Here is a 12,740-nt window from a genome sequence, read left to right as displayed (position 1 = left end):
TCGAATATTTAAGTCTTTTCTATATTACAACGTCGCTCAGCCATAGGTATACGAAGGAGAAATGTGATATCGTTATTCTAATTTAGATACTTTGATATGTTTATGGGACCATTTAACGGATAAATCGTTGTAATTTCAAGACTTATCTAAGTGGTAAAAGTTACAAAAATTATCAGACATGCGATCTAAATGGATCTAAATTATCGTTGAAAATTCTAATCAATTTCTCAATTTCAGAGGCTCTTTTCACAATGCACAAATTACGTGTCATGATCGCTATTCTCAACAACGCCAAATGGTTTCTTCAAATATCAAAACGTTTGAAAATTAGGATGATATTAATAAACGCTATCCTGTAAGCTACATCAAAATTTTACAATATACTCGAGTTTATTTGAACATAAATTAAGAAACGAGGCAGTAAAGTTAATAATAGACGCGAGTCAACACATTTAATTATATATTTGCGTGCCTTTTTCTGTTTTCTCAGTAGAATTATCGTCTACGATCAAGAGATTTCGCATCGAGATAAAAATAATGGCAATTCAGGGTGACATTATTAAACAAATCTCTATGTTCAACAGGACTTGTTTACATAATCGAATACAACACAGATCAAAGCTGTGTTGGTGTCTCGATGAGCTTCGTACGTTTATTGTATACCGAAATATTTTTTCCTTTTCCAAGATATAGCATTTATGGTAAAGTTGTATCGTTGTTACACTTTAATATTTTTTCTTGCAAAAATAATACCATCATTCGATAAAACTTCCTTCGTTTCTCTTCTGTAATTCGCGGAAGAGGAATATTCTCATACAAGACTATTTCCATAAACATATATCGACATTTTCATGATTGGAAATAGTTTATTGTTAAATAGTTTAACAGTTGTGGATTATATTTGGGTTTATTATCATGGCGTAAAAAAGATTTCAAATTTATTTTATCGAAACGAAATACAAGGATTATAAAAATTTAATTACTTGTTTCAGATATACCCTGAAGAAGTAAACTGATCCCGAAAAACCAAAAGTATGACATCGATCGATCATCGTAAAAGCTTAAAGATCCAAGAGTTAAGTATCGTGCGTATATCGTTGTTGCAAGCGATATTGAAATACAAGACTCTTCAGACCTCTTATTCAGCTCCTGATTTCTTATCAAAACCATTTTCTTCGAGATAAAATCTACATTTAATCAGAAAATGCTATGTTATCCCTTTTATTATACTTGACGTCAATATAAAAAAAAAGGTAATCCCGTGACATGGAACTATTTTTCAATGATGCAAATGGGCCAACGCACCATTACCATATTCTAATTATGCATATAGGTTCTCTGTCTCTCTCCGTTTCTCAATGTTATTCTCATTCACCGCATTTTCTTTCCTTGTCGCTATCACGTCGGTCACGTGGCGTTGGTAAAAGTGGTGAAACACGAAAGTGTGCTCTCACATCGAAATGTAGACCAATCTAAGATAAATGAGATCGATCCCATGGAAAAAGGTTACGGCTTCTGATGTCATCAGTCAATTGCAGCCTAGAATTTTATTTATTCAAGGTGCACGTTATATTTACAAATATTAGGGGAAAGCAAATTCTATGCTTTTAATTCTATAGCGCTACTTGGAATACTCTTCGGGTACTTCTTTTCCTCTTAACGCGTCTATAGTGCCAACAATTAATTTTTAAAGTAACGTATCATTTAGTATTAAGATTCCGATCAAACTGAAATGTTTTATCTATGCAAATATAAAAATAATCGATGTCTTCCAATTCTATTAATTTTTAAGGTTTTAATTCGAGAACATCGCTATATACTTGCCAGCAATGTCCAGGAATCAAAATCAAATTGAAAACTAAGGCGGAATATTTTTATATATGCATATACATATGGCAATTGGAGAAAGTTGAGATTTACATGTATTTCACAATCGTCGAAATCGTCGAGGTGGCTCCTTCTTCCTGGACATTTACCATAGTTAGTATCCGGAGTAATCTTCCGTTTTCGATATCTATTTCTTGTATACATATATATTTATAACTACCAAGTATTTCTACGATATCATCTACGATTGTATATTAGATCATATTAGACGATTAGTAGTAGAAGGCAGTATCTTCGTAAACAACGAATAGAAATTTATTGCTATAATAAATAGTATTGCTATATTCCTAGAATTACTATATTCATAGGTAAATAAAATGAATTTCTTTGGAGTTGCCTAACTGTATCGTTTTTCCGTGTAGACTTTATCAACGATTGAAAATTGACTTTGTCAACAGCGAGGAGCAATCGTACCGTGCATTGTATGTAAATGTTTTGGCAGCAGAACACACGCTTTTCGAGTAAGCCGAGGTATCGCTTACAAATCGATAGCCGACACACGGTGGTTCATATACGTAGGAGCGTACTATTTTGCCACGAAATATCGAAAATTGACACAACGAATGACTACTATTATCAAAACGTTCACTTTGATGTCACGTTGTTACCGTGAAACGCTGTGCTCTAAGATACGACGTACGCGCCGTACGTAATGAACGTATTAACCCTTTCGCTACCTACGTATGCTACCTATACGTATATGTATGTATGTAGATGAAAGAGCAGCGTCTCATTGTCAGCTGTGTACGCCGTATATGTACGGTGTTCCACGTTCACACAGTGATTTAGAAAGTAAATATATCTGCATAGTTATGCAGTGGCGAGACGCAGACGGGTCATCGACATTGTCGCGCTTTGTGACCCAAATAGCAAACAGTTTTTAATTAGAGCACGGTTATAGCGAACGGGTGGAACACGAGTTACCACAGGGACAATGTTTTGCTAGTATTCTGGAACGTGACGCGTAGAATGTAGAGCGATATATGTGTTCTACACACAAGGAGCTACCCTAGAAAGACATATTATGTACGAGGATATATAGAGATGACACTATCGGTGAATGTGACAAACTGTATGATCTACGCGAAAACTGCTTCCAAAAGTATCTTCGTTCGACTGCATCGTCGTTTACACGATTCGACGCATGTTCGAGGACAGGAATTTGTATGACGATAAGATACTTGGAACGACTACAAAGATGCTACTTACGAACGATCCATTATAGGTGGTAATCGCTTCAGACTTACTCGAGATTCCTGACGTCCTTGTGGTCAACAAGAATTCAGACTGGATAGCGTCGATGTATATATTAATAATGCACCATACTACGAAGGATCCATGTAGATGGTAATCGTTCCAGGTATCTTATACTCTTGACATCTTCGTGGTTGAAAACAATTTAGATTGGATAAAGCGTGTTGGTGGTTATGCTAATAATGGTCGTCCTACGTCCGCCTTGTGTCCATAGTCATTCTATTTTGGAGGATCGCAGGAACTCGTACGAAGCAAAACCCCGGACGCACTGTGTGAATCCATTGCATAATTCATAAAGGAAGCTCTTGCATCGATGTATCTGGGTCCTTCGCTAAATCTGGTCCTGGAACGAGTGGTGAATTTTTAAAATACGAAACTTATAGGAACTTGGTTACCGAGGACAAGGCTTTTCGAGAAACTATGCGAGGATATGATACTGTACAGTAGTAGTGTAACTTGTTTTGGCTTTCGTCTAGTAATGCGTTATAGTTATCCTATAATAATTCATAGGAATTACGAATTACGACGCGAACTTTACGTTTGCGCTGGGTACTAACATTTTGTTCGTAATTAGATTACTTTTGTGACGTTTTCGAGCAACTGGATGCATCGGACCACCTCCCCTTACAAGCAAACTTTTACAAGTACCCTGCAAGGATTCAGTGTCCGGGAGAAACTATGGAGGAGAAGAACGAGGAACGTTGCAAAGGTTGTTTTCCCCTATTACAGTACTTTGTAACAGGTAATGAAGTTCATTTTTCTTGTGTTATAAAATCTACTTTCGAAGAACATCCATCATTGCCTTCATAAAGAAATTATAGAGAAGTTGATATTCAAGATTCATTAAAGATTGCAGCATTATCTGAATTTACTTTTTAAGAATATCCATCACTGCGTTGAAAAATATCTTCCAGAAGAAGATACAATCAAATTAATATTCGGTATTCACTAAAAAATTGGTTTTATCTAAATTTACGCTATTAGAAAACAATCGCTACGCTGTCATGTAAAGAACGAATATTTCGACTTACAAGTGTTGCCGATATAAAAATAAGTTTTATTGTAAATATTCGAGTTAAAATGGTTCCCAATTTTCTAATAAATTCCGCGAAATTACGTATATAATGATACAAGAAGAGTTGCAAGATGGAGTTGACATACGTCGCTTTGCTTACATTAACCCGTGAACAGATCCGCGACGCGCATTTCACAATCGTAAATCGTAATTTCATATCTTTCGAAGCTAGCTCGTTTTATCGTATCTTAAACATACTATAACTTCACGGCGTAAATTAAAATTCGCCTTTTACAGAATGACTATTGTGATTTGGCGATTATGATGAGATTACAAAATTCCTCGAATTCCTTATGCAAAACAACGTACGTTGGTATGCAAAGGTTTTCAGCGAAATTCCGGAAGCGATTCGCTAAAACAAAATTTCAACGAATATTTTAAATATATTTCAAGAATTTCTACCCTACGGAGTGGTCCACGATCAGTCGCCAGAATATTTCAATTGTTACTAACATATATGTATACGGACGATGCATATGAATCATTCAGAGAATTCTGAATCTGAGGACGATATCAGCGAAGGAAAAATCTAAACGATTAGATGTTGTGTTTTATCTAAACATCAAAGTTTTAACAAATTGTGCGTTTTTATTCGTCTGTATTTATTTGTTGTGTTTTTACCCCGAAGAACGAGAACGTAATAAAAAGGAGACAGTTGCCCGATGCTTCTTCCATACTCTGGAAAATTTCGAAAAATTCGGAGTTTTTTGATTATCCAAGTTCCCTTTTACGATACGGTTCGTCGAGTAGGGTATACAGCGCAAAAACGAGCGAAACTAGGCACAGTCGCATCAATTCGTGCAAGAACGCATAAAAATTCGTTCGAACGCGCCTGTGTCATTCATTCATCTTCGAAGTTATTTCAGTGTGTACAAGGTAGGAAGATCGTTGCAGTATTTGTCCACACCGAGCGTACGGTTTCCTTTGATGTAGCGACATTCAGCAAAATCACATGGGTTTTGACGCAAGTTAGCATGTATATATGTATATCGTTCAAGCTAGCCGCTATAGAGTTTGAAGTAGATTTTTTTTCCAAAACGATTTCAGTATATTCCAGTATATTCCATGTCATAGAGCATATGAAGTTATGTTCATAAATGCTTCGTTAAAAAGTTATAACAGGAATACGTAAAGTAACAACTGACTGATCATTTATTTGATCTTCGCACAAACTATAGAGTCAACTTCTTTATATTATTTCTGAAATAAAAGTAATAAATTAATTGGAATAGTTCATTATATTAAATTATCATTTTTTATCTTTATTTCAAGTGAAATTTTCCCTCGAGCTGCGAAGAAGCCTTAAGCAACTAAAGAATAAATTCCGGCTTTCAAATCAAATCAGATCAAATAAAAAATTTCACAATTGTAAATATCAAAAGATCAAAACTAATCAGAAGATAGTGGAACGATAGGACGGTCAATTTGTATCTGATTCAATTCTGTGCGTATTTAATGAATTAGAAGCTTCGAATTTGAACGAGTATATATTTGTATTTTATTTTAAATCTTTGAAGTAAAATATTTAGACATTCTTCATATATATATATATTTTTTTTATTTTATTTTGGTTTTTTTACAATTTGTCCTTATGGACATTTGGTAAAGTGTTATATCTTATTGGTGAAAAAAAAAAAAAAAAATAAAAATAAATATAGCATGTGGGTGGCTACCCCCAGCGGGGTGTCAGCTTCGTTTTTTCTAAGTTATATCTTTTATGAGGTCTATTGGGTGTTTCCTTTTTAGTCTTCTTGCGATGTTTGTTGTGTTGCACATTTCAGCTGCCAGCTGGTTCGGGTGTGTTTCTATTCTTACTCTGTATCTTGTTGCGAACTTCATATATATATGTCGGATTTTTTTTGGAAAACGGGGCGTGTAACGAGTCTTGCTGCTGGTTGTCCATAGTTGTCGTATACCAGATGATGTTTGTTTATGGGAATGTATTGCAAAAGTTAACAAGCGACATCGATGATCGAGCGATCGAGATGCCTATGACGATGAATTTAGGTTCGATAACGAATACACGGTCAACGGGATGACGATCGCGATTAGGAACTCGATGTACGTGTTCACTGGGCTAGTCGAACTCATCGGATTGCGCCTCGGTCCAAGCGGAACTGCCCTTATGTACTCCTCTGCGTATTCCTCGGGTCAATCCCTGTTTTTAAGGAGAGTTATTTAATCACTTTATACCTCTGTCATGTACACGTCCCTCCCGTGACCGTGGCTACGTTCAGTGACCGGTTATGTCACTTCGAGCCCAAGCCCACTGTCATAGCTCTCGGATAATCGTAATTGACTTGACTCATAAACAGCTATTTCTCAGTTTTATTGTTTAAGTACGACTATAATAAAAAGTCTGGACTAAGGTATCGGGGGCCTTCCCAAATATTCCGAATGAAAGGCTCCGGCGTCCCTTCATCTCCGACATATAAAAATATAAAGATGTTAATCTGAAGTATAAATCTGAAAATGTAGTTTTTGAATTTGTATCGTTTTCCAAGTTGTCGATTTGGTTAGACGAGTCGATTCTCTGATCACGATTCAGGTAGAATCAGTAGAAACCAATGGGAAAATTCTATCTTTAATTAATCGCTTAATTATTGTTTCATTTTAGAGATAAAAATTTCAAACACATGCAGTACAGTTGTAGATGGAGAAAATCATTCAGGTAACTCTTCAGTGGTCACGTACGATCAAACGACGAAGAAAAAAGCACGGAACAGGATAATCCGACCGGACAGAATAATTTCCTCTTTCATAAACACGAGCAGAAAAGCGATTTTGTTACTTTTCTTCCATTCATTTCCGTATCCGCCGTAGACTCTTTCTTTTTTCTTCTTGCTAACAGTTTAGTTTGTCTCATCAGCTGCTTCTCTTCTAGCGAGATTACTTTGATCACGTCCGTGTTTCATTGACGAACGGGGAAGCGGGAAAAGTTCTATTTCCGGCAGTAGATAACGATAGCTGGCAGTAGCATGCACAATGGAGCGAAAGCGTGATGGAAAGCAGGAAAAGAGGAAAGGAGCAAGTGGCGATATGTAACGAATCTTTGTATCTTTATATTGAAAGAAGTAGCATATACTTACAAACTGTATAGTAATTCAATGTGACTACTTCAATGTGACGCGTACTATCGTTATCGTGCTTTTCAAAGTTTCTGGCGTCGATCAACTCTCATACGCGTAATACGTAAATTAATATTATTTTACTCGAATAACTTTCAGAATCTACTGTATCTTGCTATACTGATATCGACTAATATAACCAGTTAATGCTTCGATGGCGTAATAAAATAACGAAGGAAGTAGGAAATAATTATTTTTTCATTCTCAAGATTTCTTACATTGCTGACGTCGGATGCAAAAAATACGTGCTTTCTATTTTTTATGGGAAATAAATATTAATAACAGCGTTACGTACTACATCTGACAATCTACTTTCTCTTTTTAGTTTCTCTCAGACTATAAGGACCAAGGGGGACATAACTTGAGCGCCTGAAAGGATGGACTCTTTTTCAGGAATTCATTTCGAAGGATCTACGTAAGAAACAGATTTCGGTACGATGTTATATATAAGAAAGTTTGATCCTTACGATATTTTCAATATTCGTTATCGTCGCTAACAACCACCTACATATGCATATGCAGTTGGTACGACGTTAAAACCTGTTAAAAATGATGCAACACGTTGCCATAGATTTCAACAGAAATTGATTAGAACGAAATGTATATGTAGATATTTTTGTTATATTTAGGAGAAGTTTGCAATAGTTTTTACAAAACTGCTGGTATGTTTAACAGTTTAGACTCGTTTAAATCGAAAGGTTTTACGCTATTCCTTTATGGCGCTATAAATGTCAAGAATATCCTTTGTAATATGTGTATTTTTAATAACTGCATGCTTCGAAACACCAGGTTGCTTTGAATTTGTAATTGTTTGCTTTACTCGCGAATGAAACGAACGTAACGCATAAAAAAGAAGTCGGTTGATAAATGATATTTTATAGCTAGCGTATATCGTGATAAATGTAATATACTCGCTAAACATGTAGCATATACGTTTTATCCGCACCGAAAACTTATTTATTTCGTGCAATTGTAGACGATTCGATAAAATATTATTTACAGAGATAACGGAGATAATCTGTACCAAAGTAGCACGGTTTACGCGCAATGAATGATACTTTATCACGACTACGCGCAATTGGACAAAATAAATTCCGCCAAGTATTTTCCACTTGTTATAAGTACGAAACAGTATTTTATCGAAATAGGAAACTCGCATTAAAGATAAAACCCCTTTTGCATTCGTGTCATTCTAGCGGTATTAAATGTACGGTCATAAAATTTCTCACGGTGTCGAGAATCTATTATTAATAACCTCCTGAAAAGTTGATATAGATATTCAATACTTATATAGTATTATGTTTCTGTATCACTTAAATTAGGGGACTGAAACTTTTTACTTTCATCTATAACGACGTATGTATAATATATTATTCGCAAATGGATTATACTTATTTATTTCGTTACTTACAATCTTCTATTTACGAAGTGCGTTTAGTTTATTTAATTTTCCTAATTAATTTAATAGTCAAATTTAATTCCGTTGTGTAAAATTATGTTTAATTGAATATAAGATGGTTAAGAATTCTGTATTTCTTCGCTACTAAACAGATAGAGATAATTGTGGGGTTCGGTGGAGAAGTAGAAAGCACGAGCACGTACTTTCGGGAGTAATCCGCGTATCTTGTAAAAAATCGTTCAAGAATCGCCAAAAATGCATCGTTATAAATGCGAGTATAAAAAATTACAAATTAGTCGTTTTAGCCATTTTGATAACTCTATCGTGAAAATGCATAAACAGTTACCGTGGCTCGTCCACAGTGACTTTTTAGACTCGTCTATTTGTAAAGGTGATTGTTTCATAAATTAGAAATCCTTCGTACACAATGGCCGATCTCGTCTCTTGCAGGAAAATCGTCCGTGAAAATTCGGCCTTTCTCCCTTTGTTTTTTCGTCCCGCGCACGTACCGACAATGGAGACGAATTAAATGACAATGCATATTAATTAACCCCCTGCCCCCTGTGAAACGGGTGAGGACAATCCACGACAACGATTCGCTGGGAATTCAGCCATGACGGACCAGGAACAAGGGCAATTAGAGAAAATCAATGTTGCACAACACGTTTGTATGTTGCATTTAATAACTGTGCTTGAGTGGAACTCGATTCGCCCTTTGATGGCATAACGAACCACCTGCAACGTCGCATGCCGCGCTTTTTCCCCGTTTGGTTGTGTTGTAAATTGCTTCGTTTCAACGAGAACGAAGACGTAACAACATGGTACGCGCCCGTTGCTCACGACTGGATTATTTTCCCCTTTACCCTTATACCGTTTCTTTTATCCTTTTCCCTCTCCTCTTCGATCCCTTTTATTTATTTATTTTTTTTTTTTTCGTTTTCAGTCGAAGCTGGCTAATTAAATGAATGCCTGCCGGCGTTGCGTCGCGAAGCGTATCGATTTACGTTCCACGGGGTTGGTCATTAAAAGAGGGTGCGAGGGTAGGTTTTTTCTTTTATTGCACGATAAAAGGGGAACGTGTTTGGCGTTCGACTCGCTCTCTGATACCCGGATCAAAGATTCTTACGTGTTTTTTTTTTTTGTTTTATTCGCCCTTAATCTCTGGTGATTACGCTTTTGTAGAAATTTCATGTAGCCCCGAGCTTGAACGGGACAAGGCAGGCGAGCGATTGGCAAGTCGGTTGCTTTTATTTCGCAATTTCAAGTTTAATGGATCGCGTAAGATTTGTCGGCTTGTACGAAGCTGTTTGCAAGCGCAGCCAAAGTGTTAAGATACTTTTGTGATTCGAATGTAATTCGAGTTAATTCGCGAAATTAAATGTTACTGGACGTGACTCGTGTAAACTTTTAAACGCCACTGATGGATGCCAATTTGGCTAGATACGTCAGCATCGATTCCTCTATAGAGGAGATGCACGTTTCAAGGTATTGCGTTGCCGATAGCATTACATTACGTTTTATCGATATGATTCACAAAATAGTAAAGTACCTACGTATTTTGTACATTTACATCGATGGTTAATTAATTTTATCTTTTCAAATTTATCAAAATTCTCTAATGCAGAATCGAACAATTTCCCGAGTATCCTATTCCTTTATATTCAATGCTAAATGCATGTGGACAATTTGGAAATACTTTATTCGTTATTTATCTTCCGTAACCGTCCCCCTCCGGGTTAAGACGAACTTCCAGTTACGTTTCTCCTTGGTCGCTTTGGGATAATTTTTTTTTTTTATTTTATTTTGGATTTTTTACAATTTGTCCTTATGGACATTTGGTAAAGTGTTATATCTTGTTGGTGAAGAAAAAAAAATATAAATAAAAAATAATATAGCATGTGGGTGGCTACCCCCAGCGGGGTGCCAGCTTCGTTTTTTTTCTAAGTTATATCTTTTATGAGGTCTATTGGGTGTTTCCTTTTTAGTCTTCTTGCGATATTTGTTGTGTTGCTTTGGGATAATGTGTATAAAATTCGGATGACAATTAACGAGTTAACCAGTAACTGAATTTAGCGCTTACGAAACATAGAGATTCATCGAACCTTCTATATTCCATGGTTTTACAGTATTTATTACTTTTAGTTTCGGTACGTTGTCTGCCGAGGTGTACTTTAGAGGTGTAGCGTAAAAAATGGCGATAAAAGATGTTCGAAGGAAAGTAAATAGCCTTTCGAAAATCTTCCTTCAATTTAACTCGCCGGTGCGGCGATAAAAAGCATTTCTTAAGTTTGCCAATATATCGACGCATATTTTATAGGTCGAGCCATTATCGGAACATCTCTTCAGACTAGAAGCGGAGAGATGGAGGCCCTTAAGAACCAGGCTTTCGCCTGTCTTCACCTTCGGAAAGTTGAAGGAGATGTTTCACTTGTTGCTAGAGTGGTCGGACCACTCCGACGAGTATCTGGACAGATTGATCGCGGAAGGCGAGCTGATCGAGTGTCGTGAAATCTCGGCGAGATACACCGCCGATCTGATCGGTTCTTGCGCTTTCGGTAACGAGATGAATGTATTCTCGATCGAAGGGAGCTAGTTTCGTAGAGAAACGAAGTATTTGGACGCGTGTCCTCGACTTTACCTTTTATGCCCTTTACTTTTTACATAAGCATTGTAATTTAATTTTCTGAAAAGTCATTTATCGATTAGAAAATTTACAACCCCTACATAATTTACGTATTTGAATATTTTCTCCTTTTTTTTTATACGTATGTACGTTAAGAAAGTATCTAGTGGCATTGTGGCTCTTCGGGATAGCGTTAGAGGATTACACGTTCTCAGGGACGAAAGTAACCATACGAAAGGGTTAAAACATTTTCATTCCTGTTTAGCAGATTCATAGAGATCTGAAAATTTATCCGAATGCGCAAGTCTTCGATGCTGAAAGATTCATGGATGGCAACGCGAGAAGCAGACATCCAATGTTCCATCTGCGTTTTAGGAATGGTCCTAGAAATCGCATTGGTAACGCGTTAAGGCTTCGATACGGTTGCTAGAGCGTAGAGTATTCAATAAATAAATTGTGTAAATCTATCTATACCGAATGTATCCGAGAAAACGCAACGTTTAATTAATATAAAGTTTTCTACCTTCAAGGTCGATAAAATGACGACAATTGATAAAATAATTTTAAATAATTGCACTTGCAGATGCAAGATGTGCTGGAAATCGGACAAACGTGGGGCTTATCACAGTCTTGTTGAAATTTAAAGTGCAATTATGCGAAGAAACTTTCGGAAAATATGATACGGACGAGATGACGTTGTTCCTTCTGCGACCAACACACGGAGTATACGTATGCGAAGATGACAAAGCTCGTGGCATGGAAGAACAACAAAATTTATATTGTTAACGTTTATATCTGGTTTAACGTAGCCGTATCGTAGCCGCTCGACGTGGATTAATATATCGTATACGAGCGGATTGGAACGTTCTAACTGTTATTTTTATCTTTATACCTGAATGAGGAGAGCCAGAAGAATATTTCTTCGTAGTAAATCGCTTCTAAAAACGTTATAGTTTTACAAGAACAAAAGTCGTTATAGGAAAAGGTCGGACTAGCGGGACGGCGATCTACGAGATTCATCGTGATTCCAATATTTACCCTGAGTCGGATCTGCTCCGATCCCAGGGGTTCAGTTCAAGAACGAGGATTTCGTGTCAGCAAATCCGATGTCCCACCTAGCTGCTTTTTAGAGACGGTTCAAGGAACTGCATCGGCAACGCCGTGAAAAATCTATTATTGTGTCCGGGGATCTCTGCGCTTCTGAAATATTGAATTCGTTTGCTTTTACGGAATCCTACAAACGTAGATATACTTTCTTGTTATATTCAATAAGATACCACGAATAGAGTAACTTTCGAGTGTGTATTACATAGTTACTTCCCGAAGTAGTATAAACATGTAATAGGTAGCGCGATCAAGCGCGATAAGTAGATC

The sequence above is a fragment of the Bombus pascuorum genome, chromosome 12 (assembly GCF_905332965.1).
Source record: "Bombus pascuorum chromosome 12, iyBomPasc1.1, whole genome shotgun sequence".
Taxonomy (NCBI): domain Eukaryota; kingdom Metazoa; phylum Arthropoda; class Insecta; order Hymenoptera; family Apidae; genus Bombus; species Bombus pascuorum.
Note: the sequence above shows the minus strand (reverse complement) of the source record.